Below are 12948 nucleotides of genomic sequence, written 5' to 3' on the forward strand. Positions count from 1 at the left end.
ATCTCTTGTCCCTCCCTCGCCGTTCGTCTCTTCTTCGTCCCCTCGCTGGATTCCTTCGCGGATCCTCGTCGAGGCTGCTGGGCGTGCGGAGACGAGCGCACGAGCGAAGGCTGTGCGATGTTCGAGACGAGCAAGCGGGTTTGTGCGAAGGGAGTTCGAAGATCGAGCGAGTTGTGACAAGTGACGACGTGCGAGGGTTGTGTGAGCGAGGCTAAGGGATCGAGGCTGTGCAGTTGTGCGAAGGCGAGGTGGCTGTGCGAAGGGAGTGCGAAGGGAGTGCGTCGGGAGTTCGATTGTTGTGCGTGCGGAGACGAGCGAGCGCACGATCAAGGTTGCGCGAGGAGTGCGGTGCTGGTGCGAGGCCCGCGTGTGCGAGTGAAGTGGTGTGGTGGTCCGAGTGCTGAGCGCGCGACGAGGGTGCGCGAGGGTGCTACTGTGCGTTCGTGTTCGAGTGTGGTTGTTGCGCCGTTGCCGGAAATCGGTCGCCGGAATTTGATTTCCGGCGAGCTTAACGGTATAAAACATTTTTGTATATTGAATATATTAAATTAAGTTTAATTATAATTTATGTTTTCATAATTATGTTAAATTATAATAAATTATTTAATAATTCAAGTTAATGAGTTCATTTTATTATTCTGACTATAATTGCGAATATAACGTTTGGACATAATACTGGATTGGACCTAAGAGTTTTAGACATAAGATTTTGGACATAAAACGTGGTTGGACTTAATTTAATTGGTTTAGTAAAGATAGTGGACTAATGACACTAACTAATATTAGTATGTTCACTAGCTTTGACTCCTAAAAGACGTTAAACTCTTTATAATAAGAAAAGTAACGAAAATTCTTAAACAAGGGGTTTATTAATCGTTTACTTCGAATTATTAAACCGTAGTCTTAGTTACGTAGTAGTTGTTAATATTACCAACGACGTAGCACTAAAGCTTTTATTTAACGGTTTAGGTCCCAATTTCATAAGCGGAACGTTCGATTAAGACAGCGAAAATTCTCCGTTACAAGGTACGTACGCGTACCAGTTTAATCCCAAGTATTAGTATCATGATTAGGTTGCAATCTATGTTATTGGAACCTAGAAGCATGATAGGGAATGTTTGATTGATTGAGATTGTCTGGTTAGACATTTGTAATTGAAATTGATATGTTGCATGGAATGCGTAATTCTATCGTAGTATTTCAAAGAGCATTTTTAATCTATCCATAGTGTAACAAGGTTGTTACAAGAGATATGATTTGAGCATAAGAGGACAGGTAAATGATTCTATGTATCCATAGTGTAACAAGGTTGTTACAAGAGATACGATTTGAGCATTTTAATGAAGAGAACAGGTAATTGATTCTATGTATCCATAGTGTAACAAGAGTGTTACAAGAGATACGATATGTGGTTATGAAATGAATGGTTAATATTAAAATGAATTATGGCAATATCTTGTAGCTGGACTCCCTACAAGTGATGAACAATGGGGGGAGTGTGGGACTTGTCCTACGCTCCTACGCAGGCCTACTGTGACGACAGTAGTGTCCTTATATTTTTGACACTCAAGTAGGCGGAAGGTTCCGTTCGATCTTGGGGATGATACTAAGGTGATGGGTGTGAGACGGCTGAAACCGTATTCTCATCTAACAGACCTAGTGTCTGTTAAGGATTCAGTAGCCCGTATGATTCTAGTAAGATGACGGTGCCCGTTCGATGCCAATTAAAGATTAAGGATTAAAGGTTAAAGGATGTAACATAGTGTAGCATCATGTTTAAGATTGTTCATGTGTGCATCATTTATGTTTACATGTATTCAATGGTTCATTACGTACTCAGCATAGCTGATTGTGTGTTATTATGTGTTTGATGAACTGCGATGAACCATTGATACTACAATGGGGAGCAGACTAGGTGTGCTGGTGCTGCTGCATAATCTCGAGCATACGGGGACTAGGCTTGGGTATTTACATTTAAAGCATTTTGAAATAAGTATCATTGGTTTTTCTAAGACTTATCTATGGTTTGTGGTTTGAATGAAAGGGGTCATTGATGATTCCCCAGTTGTATTTATATTTTAATTCCGCTGCATTTTAGTTTTCAAGATGATGTTTTAAGTTATCGTTAACTCTTATTATGCCTTGCGTTCCATCGCGGCGGTAACGCGCCCAAAGTCAACGCGACACAGCAGTGGTAGGCGCGCGTGGATTTTGGGGGTGTTACTGGATCTTTAGAAATACTTATCGCACTAGTATTATCACAATAAATAGGAACACATTTAAGTCTAATCATGTAGACACGAAGTATCCTCGTATGTTTTCAAGAAAGTGATTGCTTCTGTTATGTTTCTTCTTTAATAGGTCGTCAATAAGTTTTGGTGGATCTTTTAGTAGAGGTAGTTGAACCTTCCCTTGCATGCAACATAATGAGAATGTCGGCTTCTTTGTCTTGTTTTTTTTATTTACCCTCTCATCAAACCACATTTCAGCCCCACAAAACTCACATACATATGTAGGGTCTCCTATATCCGAATAGCTATATATTTAACAAAAAAACAAATGAATTAGTTAATTTTCATCACATTATACAGCTTCGAGCTACACATTTTAATTTCAAATTTGATAACACGTGCATATACGCACCTGTAACGATCTCCATATCAGCTACGATGCTGTCATTATTGTCATGTGTAACACACTCATCTTGAATAGTAGCATCTGATTGAGCATAATTAGATGATGCAATATTTTCATCTTTATGAACGTCATATTCAATAATACGTGTTAGATATGATAGAAAATGAATATAAAACTCCCTACATCAAAATACGAATACTTTAGTATTAACATAATACCATTTATAATTCTCCGTGTGACTGATCTGAGAATTGTTGAACTTCGAACCACATGTCTCTTAGATCTAACTTGGCTTTGTGATTGCGCCAAATCCAAAATATCTCCTGAAGACATATCACTACCTATAATTGAATTGTTTTTTTAGCCATAATCTTCAACTTGAATATAACATTGAGACCTATATTTTAATTATATTAATATATATATACCTCGAGTTCTTTTGTCAAGCAATATGAGCTTTCTTTTATTTCTAGCAATTTGTGATGCCGTTTGTTTTTCTAAGACAAATTTTTGTACAAAATACCAGCATCAAACAATATAGCTTTATATGACAAAAAAGATAAAATAACGTAGCTTATAATATTCAATTCTAAAAGTTATTGGAAACAAAGCACAATCGAAGGTAAACTATATATTGACAATTTATACCGTTAATGACAACACTTGTAGGGGTATCATTTGAGCTATTTGTATTGTGTGGCGCTTCAACAGATGATGAAGACGATGGTGGATGTAAAGATATAAAAATAATTTAGAAAGTACTTAATGTTAGTGTAAAAACATTATTCATTTTACCAAATATACGTATTATTTATTTTTTTACCTCTATTCATCGTTGGAGTAGTACGCACGGTACTTGAATCATTACTTATAGTGCTTATTGAAGGTGCATTACAAATGGATTGCTCTGAACATAATATGAATAGTTTAAAAAAAGTTTATATGAGGTTAACAATAATATTAGAGGTAATATAAGTAAAAACAAAACCATACTACAAAACTATACCATTAGTTGAGTGACAAATAATGTTTTGGTTGAATATAGGTTATTTAATTTATATATTACGACGACACGTTTCACGTATCGGTGATAACATTATTTTCCGTTTGTTCATTTCGGCGCGTTGTTCAATTCCTTTAGACACGCATTCATGTAGAGATAGCGAAGACTCTGCAGAAATGAACATAAACATGAGTTATTATATGTACATATCATTGTAATAAAGTAAAAATATAATTAACAATTATAAATCCATAATATACCTAATTGAAATTAACTTTGATAAATGAAATAAAACATATATATCAGTGTTATATTTGTAGTGGTTATTTATTACAAATTTCATAATTGACATTATAATCTTTTTTTCCCTTTGTTTATATTATTTTCTTGACGATATGGATGCAAATCTATAAAAAATATGCAATAGATTTTGTATATACATCGTACAAATACAATCTATGTATAATATAACGTACACGAATAACTAATAAAATATATCACAATTTATGTAGTAAAACATCCACATTTATACATGGGTGCAAATACAATAATTATGGAATAAATTTATTCTTGTAAAAGAGATGTATAATATAATAACATACACGAATAACTAATAATATATATCAAAATCTATGTCGGATTATTTTAATATACACATATGACAAAACCAATTTGTTAGGACCAATATGACTTCTCAGTGGATAAACATATATAACCCAATATATATAATCTTATTAAAAGTGGCCTAATTATTTCCTACCACTTTTTTTGTTAAGGCCCAAAATTATCAAGTACAACAACACATTAATTTGACTTCACTTACTTTTGGCCTTTCATTTTCTTAATCCAACAACAAATATATATGCTGGAACTTTCCAACTACTTGAAGTTTATCTCACATTTCTCAAACTTCCTTCATCTCTCCATGATATCTTTCTTCATTTCCAACTTCACTTCTCTAAATTTTTTTTCTACTAATCCATTTCTCCTCTTTCATTTTTCGAAATACTCTATACATATATATACATGATTTATTCTTTCAACTATAAATTTCACAAAGTTTATTTATATATACAAAATATACAACAATTTCGGATTCTTGTAATGGATAATCTTCCCATTTTCATTTTCGACATGATTTGAGTGAAGAATACGATTTGCATGTTGATTCTTTCTCAAAGATTGCAAATTTAAGCCAAGAAATACCTCAAATATGGCTTGCATGTCAAAGATTCAAGATTTGGAGATGGTTTGCTTGACTATTTATCAAAAAATAGGTAATTTTTCATATATTGTTTTGTTTTTAAAATTAAAGTTTCTTATTAATAATCTCAAAGATGACCCATTAATTGTCCGAAATATATGATATACTTTAAAATTATTTATTTGCATGTTAAGAATCAGATGAAAATCTCACCTTTTGTTAGTTGCATGAAAAAATTAACAAAATAATTTTAAAAGGTTTGGTGTGAATTTTTGACGATTGTTACAAACATCAAATTAATATACTTTTGTTGCTTATAATAATGAAAGTTTCCATTACAAAAATTCACTGATTTTTATCAGATTTTTTTGCACTTTTAAATCTGAATATATTAATTTACAATTATCCGAAATATATGATATATTTTTTAAAAAATTATTTGCCTGTTAAAAATTTGATAAAAATCTCACCTTTTGTTAGTTGCATGAAAAAAATAACAACATAAAATATAAGGCTTCAGTTGATTTTAAAATTTTATAAAAAATACATGGTAAAATTTGTTATAATTTCTTCATTTGCATGTAATAAATAACAAATAGAAAATCCATGTCCATATATTTACAATAAATAAATTTGTTCGAAATTTATGTAACTAATAAACATGTCAATTTCTTCATTTGCATGTAAGCTATAATAATAATATATAAAATTTATAAATTACACAGTATATATAAAAGAATAAAAAGAGAAAATTACTAATTAAGTTATTTAGACGACTGTTGTTGTTTTTTTTACATATTCTTTTGAAAAATATCATATTTTTTATTATCCAAAATAACTATTATATTTTAGGAATAATAATGGCTTTGCATGTTGAATTCTAATACAAATTTTAATTGTTTCAGATGCATAAATTAGTAATAAATATTTATGAGTTGGTTTGATATATGTAGATATAAGTTAAGTTTTTTTAGTATTTTGTCTACTTTTATTGCTTATAATAATGAAATTGTCCATTATAAAAATTCACTATTTTGTTTTATTTGCAATTTCAGATACACGTATATTAATTTTTAATTGTCTGAAATATATGATATACTTTAAAAATATTTATTTGCATTTTAAGAATCTAATGAAAATCTCACGTTTTGTTAGTTGCATGAAAAAATTAACAAAATAAATTAAAAGGCTTGGTTTGATTTTTTACTATTGTTACCAACATGAAATTAGTATACTTTTGTTGCTTATAATAATAAAAGTGTCCATTATAGAAATTCAATGATTTTTATCACATTTTTTTGCAATTTTAAATTCGAATATATTAATTTACAATTGCCCAAAATACATGATATATTTTTTAAAAAATTATTTGCATGTTAAAAATCTGATAAAAATCGCACCTTTTGTTAGTTGATGATACATATGGAGTATGGTCATTTTCTACAAATCCTAGTTCTGTTAGGATTCATGCATAGTGTCCTAGTTCTGTTAGGATTCTATGTAATTTAATTGTTTATTAGGTGTTTATTTTAAGTAAGTGTTTGAATGATAAAAGGAATCCTAGTATATTTAGGAGTCTAATTCCTTTGTCATTGAGTCAAGTTAGGAATCCAAATAAGATAAGGTATGATAATCCTTATCCTAAGATAATTCGGATTTGTAGGTTAAGTTAGGCGTGTAGTTAGGCGTGTGCTAGCTTGTTTTATCTTTGTTTAAGTTGTGTTTATCTTATTAGCATTAAGGTGATAAGATTTAGGGTTTGTTAAACGTGTATATATAAGTACACGATTTTATTTAATAAAGTTAGGCAAGTTTTTCGTTTACTCTAAGTAAAGTTATCAAGTGCATGTGCATTGATTTTGATCGTTGCATCAAGAACACATAAATCGTGGTTTGTGTGAATCTACTAGTTGAGGCTAGATAGAGATCCTCTAGTTCTTGAGGGAACAAATAGAGTTTATCTTTCAATTGTTATTGCTTTCGTATATAATTTCATAAAACCACAAAAGTGCTCGACAAAATCCATAGAATCACATCAAGTGGTATCAGAGCAAGGGTCACTGTGGTGGCGCGTGAGGGCGCGTGTGACGTCGGATTTTGGATTTTTTTGGTTCTGTGGATAGCTAACATACAGATCTACGTTGTGTCAAAATTTCAGCCCATTCTGATTTGTAACGAAGTCGCAGCGAACCAAACAATCGGGCGTTGATATGGGAGACAGTAGCGCGGATCAACGAAGGGATGCTATGTTGGAAGCCCTTGCCAAACAAAACGAAACCTTGCAAGATATGCTCACTCAATTGACATTGGAGGTGTTTAAGAAGAAGAAAGGAGATGAGCCACGTTCACCAAGGGAAGAGGGCATCAAACTTGGAGATCTTCCCGAGTTTAATGGCCTAAAGGGTCCAGATTCGTTTTTGAATTGGGAGAGGCGTATGACTCGTCTATTTGATCATAAAAATATGGGTGACTACAAGCGTTTTGATCATGCTATATTGAGGTTGACGGAATATGCAAGTGACTGGCTTGATAGTTATCAAAATAGGCGTAGGAGAGAAGGGAAAGAAGAGTTAGCCACTTGGACTGATTTGCGTGCAAAGATGAAGAAACGTTTTGTACCTAGGACATATAAGCAAGAACTCTTCATCAAATTGAACTCTCTACAGCAAGGTCAATTAAGTGTGGAGGCCTATATTTCGGAGTTTGAAAGGCTATGGCTTGCGTGTGATTGTAAAGATGAGGATGAGCAAAAATCCGCTAAGTTTCTAATTGGCCTCAAGAAGAAGGTTGCTGATTTGGTGGAACTTCATCCATATGACACGTTTGATGACTTGTGTTTGTTGGCCAAGAAAGTGGAAAGGCAGCAAGAGCCTAAGTCCAAGGAGGGAGGTGGAGTAGTGGCGCCAAGGGTAGAAAGCACAAGGGTGGGGGACGTTGCATCTAAGGCTAGTAGTGAAGCTACATCTAGCGTTGGCACCCAAGGCAAGACTCCAACTTTGACACAAGGGCAGCAAGCTATGAAGGAAAAGATGTGTTTCAAGTGTAGGGGTTTTGGACACTTACAACGAGAGTGCCCCAATAGAGTCTTGGTCTCTATCAAGGATCACCAAGCCCTAATGGCTGCGGTTGGGTTCGAAAGGGAGGAAGACAAGTTGGAGGATATTGTGGATGAAGGGTTTTGGCAAGGAACTCCATTATTTGAAGCTGAAGATGTCCCTAAAAGTTTAATTTTGCGTACAGCTTTGATGGCTACTCCACAACAAAGTGACGAGCATGAACAAAGGCAAAATTTGTTTCAAACTAGGTGCCTCGTCAATGGTAAGGTATTTTCTGTTATTGTAGATAGTGGCTCGTGTGCTAATGTGTGTGCTTTGTCCATGGTGGAAGAGGCGAAATTACCTACACAAGACCATCCTATGCCTTATAAACTAAGCTGGTTAGATGAGAGGAGTGGTGTATGGGTGAAGAAACGAGCACTTGTTTCTTTTCGGATTGGTGGATACATGGACAAGCTATGGTGTGACATGGTTCCTATGACTGCTTGCTCTTTGTTATTGGGGTGACCATGGCAGTCGGATAGAAGTGTCATTCATCATGGGAGGGACAACATCTATTCGGTCTTGAAGGATGGGGAAAGGATAGGCTTGAAGCCTTTGCCTCCAAGAAGTGTTGTGGTGCCTAAGGATGCTTCTAGTGCTAGTGCGTCGGGGGAGCATTCGAGTGTGGCTGGGGAGCATTCGAGTGTGGCTGGGGTAGCTGTGCCTCACGTATGCTTGAGTTCTTGTAGGGATGAAGTATTGGAGGTGGCTAGTTCTAAGAAGGAAAGGCGCGCCAAGCTACTTCACTTGCGCCATACTTCGGGTTTTGTCGAGGGAGATTATGTGTGGTTGTCCTTGGCCGCACAAAAACTTCACATAAATCATAAGGATGGTGAGCCTATGGACGAAGGGCCATTCAAGGTGGTGAACAAGTTAGGGTATGATACATACAAGGTCCTCTTGGGACATGGCATTTGCGCAACCCTACAATCAAGGGACTTGGTTCCATGCTTGGACGCAACTTGAGACAAGTTGGATTCTAAGGGGAGAGGATGATACATATGGAGTATGGTCATTTTCTACAAATCCTAGTTCTGTTAGGATTCATGCATAGTGTCCTAGTTCTGTTAGGATTCTATGTAATTTAATTGTTTATTAGGTGTTTATTTAAGTAAGTGTTTGAATGATAAAAGGAATCCTAGTATATTTAGGAGTCTAATTCCTTGTCATTGAGTCAAGTTAGGAATCCAAATAAGATAAGGTATGATAATCCTTATCCTAAGATAATTCGGATTTGTAGGTTAAGTTAGGCGTGTAGTTAGGCGTGTGCTAGCTTGTTTTATCTTTGTTTAAGTTGTGTTTATCTTATTGCATTAAGGTGATAAGATTTAGGGTTGTTAAACGTGTATATATAAGTACACGATTTTATTTATGAAAGGTGAGCCAGTTTTTTCGTTTACTCTAAGTAAAGTTATCAAGTGCATGTGCATTGATTTTGATCGTTGCATCAAGAACCACATAAATCGTGGTTTGTGTGAATCTACTAGTTGAGGCTAGATAGAGATCCTCTAGTTCTTGAGGGAACAAATAGAGTTTATCTTTCAATTGTTATTGCTTTCGTATATAATTTTATAAAACCACAAAAGTGCTCGACAAAATCCATAGAATCACATCAGTTGCATAAAAAAAGTAACAACATAAAATATAAGGCTTGAGTTGATTTTGAAATTTTATAAAGAATACATGGTAAAATTTGTTATAATTTCTTCATTTGCATGTAATAAAAAACAAATACAAAATCCATGTCCATATATTTGCAATAAATAAATTTGTTCGAAATTTATATATATAACTAATAAATATGTCCATTTCTTCATTTGCATGTAATAAATAACAAATAGAAAATTTGTATCAATTCTTTTTTTTTAATTCCCTTTCGTAAATTCCTACATATTTATAAAATTATAATAATTTATATAAATGTTATATTTACAATAAATAAATGTGTTCGAAATTTATATATATAATAAACATATCCATTTCTTCAATTGCATGTCATAAATAACAAATAAAATAATTGTATATACAAATATATGATATACTTTTAAAAAATTTATTTGCATGTTAAGAATATGATAAAAATCTCACCTTTTGTTAGTTGCATAAAAAAACTAACAACATAAATTAAAAGGATTCGTTTGGTTTGTAACGATTGTTAACATAATGAAATTAATCTACTTTTGTTGCTTATAATAATGAAATTATCCATTATAAAATTTCACTGATTTTTTTCTTGCAATTTCATATTCAAATATGTTAATTTCTAATTATAAAATCAAACGATTTGGATGTAATAAAAAATATACTTGATTTCGGTATCATATGATTTATAATAGTTGTTTTTCCTTGTATTACATTTGTTGTAAAAAAAAACTATCAAATTCTACTATCATATACATGTCTAATTTTTTTGTTTTGTTTGTGTTTTTATATTGATAATTGAGCAGATTTACACAATTTTTGACAACGCCATTCGAGTTAAGGTACGTTCTTTATTATTTTTTTATTGTTAAATATTTTCTATGGAATTTTTAAAACTTACATAAAATTATGATAAATGTTATTCTATTTTGTTGATCTTTACATTATATCTGATATGAACTTAATATAATGTATGTAAATTGTTATACATGATATGAACTTTATGTTTTGGTTAATAATATTTAAATAGACTTTTATAATATGTAGCGTGTAAAATGAAGCAACTAATAAAACATGATAAGTTGTGTTCCTTTTCTTTTTGTCAATATAACTGATTCTTACGATAACTTTAAACTCATCTATATTTAAAATTAACTGTAAATGGCTAATCATACTCCTAAAATACATCTTTGTATATCATGCATTGTTATACAAATATAATGAGGAAACGTAAAAAAGATATGCAACTCCGAAGTATAATGAGAAAAAACAAAATAGACTTACCATGTACAATTCTTTCATTTTTTTTACGCTGTTGATGTAATATGTACTTCCTGTTTGCTCTAGCTAATTTGTAATTGCACTTTTCAGTGGTTCCTCCGTTCTTTATGATTGATATATCTATATTTTGATTTTCTTCCACTTGTTTTCCAAATCTTGAAACAACTGTAAAATTAATAAGTTATATAATGTCAAAGTATTATTAGAAAAGTAATTAAATTATATTACCATTTGTAATATCTGTAACACCCCCAAAATCCATACACGTCTAAAGCTACGTCGCATCGACTTTGGGAGTGTTACCGCCGCGATGGAACGCAAGGCATAATTAGAAATACGGTAACTCAAATTCATTGTCTCAAAACCAAACTGCAGCGGAATAGAAAATGTAATTACAACTCGGGAATCACAGATGACCCCTCTTTACTCAAACTCAAACCATGTAACAATGTTCTATAAAATTCATTAATGATCAAACCAAAAGTTAACTTCAAACTACAGTCTAGCCCCCATATGCTTGATGTCATGCAGCAGCACCAGCTCACCTAGTCTGCTCCCCATTGAAGTATCAATAGTTCATCACAGGACAACAAACACATAATAACACACAGGGTCAGCTATGCTGAGTACGTAATGAACCATTGAAACTATATGAACATAAATGATGCATACATTACAACTGTTATATGAACCTACGTTATCTCACATCCTTTAATCTTTCATATTTGGCATCGAACGGGCACCGTCATCTTACTAGAATCATACGGGCTACTGAATCCTTAATAGACAACTTGGTCTATTAGATGAAATGCAAATACGGTTTTGTTCCGTCTCACACCCATCACCTTAGTATGCATACCCCCAAGATCGAACGGAACCTTCCGCCTACTTGAGTTATCAAAATATAAGGACACTACTGTCGTCACAGTAGGCCTGCGTAGGAGTGTAGGACAAGTCCTACACTCCCCCATTGTTCTATACTTGTAGGGAGTCCAACTACAAGTATCGCCATAATCTTCTTTTATTACCAATCATTCTTTTATAACTTTAAGGAGTCATTTACATACTCTCTTAATTACCAAACTCAACCTTATCCCTAGTAACACTCTTGTTACTCTATAGATCAGATTAATAATGCTGATGTTACACTACGATAGAACTTCGCATTTCAATGCAACATATTTCAATGCATCATATTGATTTCACGTTATAACGTCTAACCAAACAATCACAATCAAATGTTCCCTATCATGGTACTAGGTTCCAATAACATGAATTGTAACCTAAACATGATACTAAGCTTTGAAAGTAAACTTACGCGTACGTACCTTGTAGCGGAGAATTTTCGCTGACTTAATAGAACGGGCCGCTTATGAAATTGGGACCTAAATCGTTAAAACAAAGCTTTAGTGTTACGTCCTTGATAACACTAACAACTACTACGTACTAAGACCATAACGATCTATCGATTCGAATTACGCAATAGTTAAAACCCTATTCTAGAACTTTCGTTATAATTCTAATCTAGTGAATTTAACGTCTTTTAGAAGTCAGAATTAGTGAATAACTAAGTTATTTAGTAACATTAGTCCACTATTTTACCAATCCAAAATGTCATAAGTCCAGCCTGTCTTATGTCCAAAAGTCAAGTCATATGTCCAAGGTAAGTCATATGTCCAAAGTAAGTCATATGTCCAAAGTAAGTCATATGTCCAAAGTAAGTCATATGTCCAAAGTAAGTTCCATGTCCAAAGGTAAGTTCCATGAAACAGGTTACTCATAAAACGATAATAATGTAACTAATAATAAGGCACACTTTTCCTACTTCCAACTTATTCCAATTACAAACCTAACCAGAATTTATACTTAAAACAGAACAATAACTTAATTAGTTAACAATCTAATAAATTACTAAACACTCTAATTATTAATTATAATTTACAAACCTTTCTTAACTATGAAAACAGTGAATATAAGAATAATGAATAAACTGACATACTAAGTTAAGTACAAAATTATACCACTGACTTTCGCCGGCACAAAATTCCGGCGACGGAACTCCGGTGGCCTTCGCTGTCACGCAC

At 33.1% G+C, this 12948-nt stretch overlaps 1 long non-coding RNA gene across 1 annotated transcript; it reads right to left on the reverse strand.

Annotated features, from left to right (window-relative positions):
- Positions 1–2661: 2661 nt before the first annotated feature.
- On the reverse strand, positions 2662–3135 carry LOC130590063 (uncharacterized). The gene is made up of 3 exons (XR_008967655.1): positions 3066–3135; positions 2856–2974; positions 2662–2718 (listed from the first exon to the last, which is right to left on the reverse strand). It is a non-coding gene; the product is annotated as an uncharacterized LOC130590063 (long non-coding RNA).
- Positions 3136–12948: the final 9813 nt, after the last annotated feature.

The sequence above is a fragment of the Beta vulgaris genome, chromosome 9 (genome assembly GCF_026745355.1).
Source record: "Beta vulgaris subsp. vulgaris cultivar EL10 chromosome 9, EL10.2, whole genome shotgun sequence".
NCBI classification, from domain to species: Eukaryota; Viridiplantae; Streptophyta; class Magnoliopsida; order Caryophyllales; family Amaranthaceae; genus Beta; species Beta vulgaris.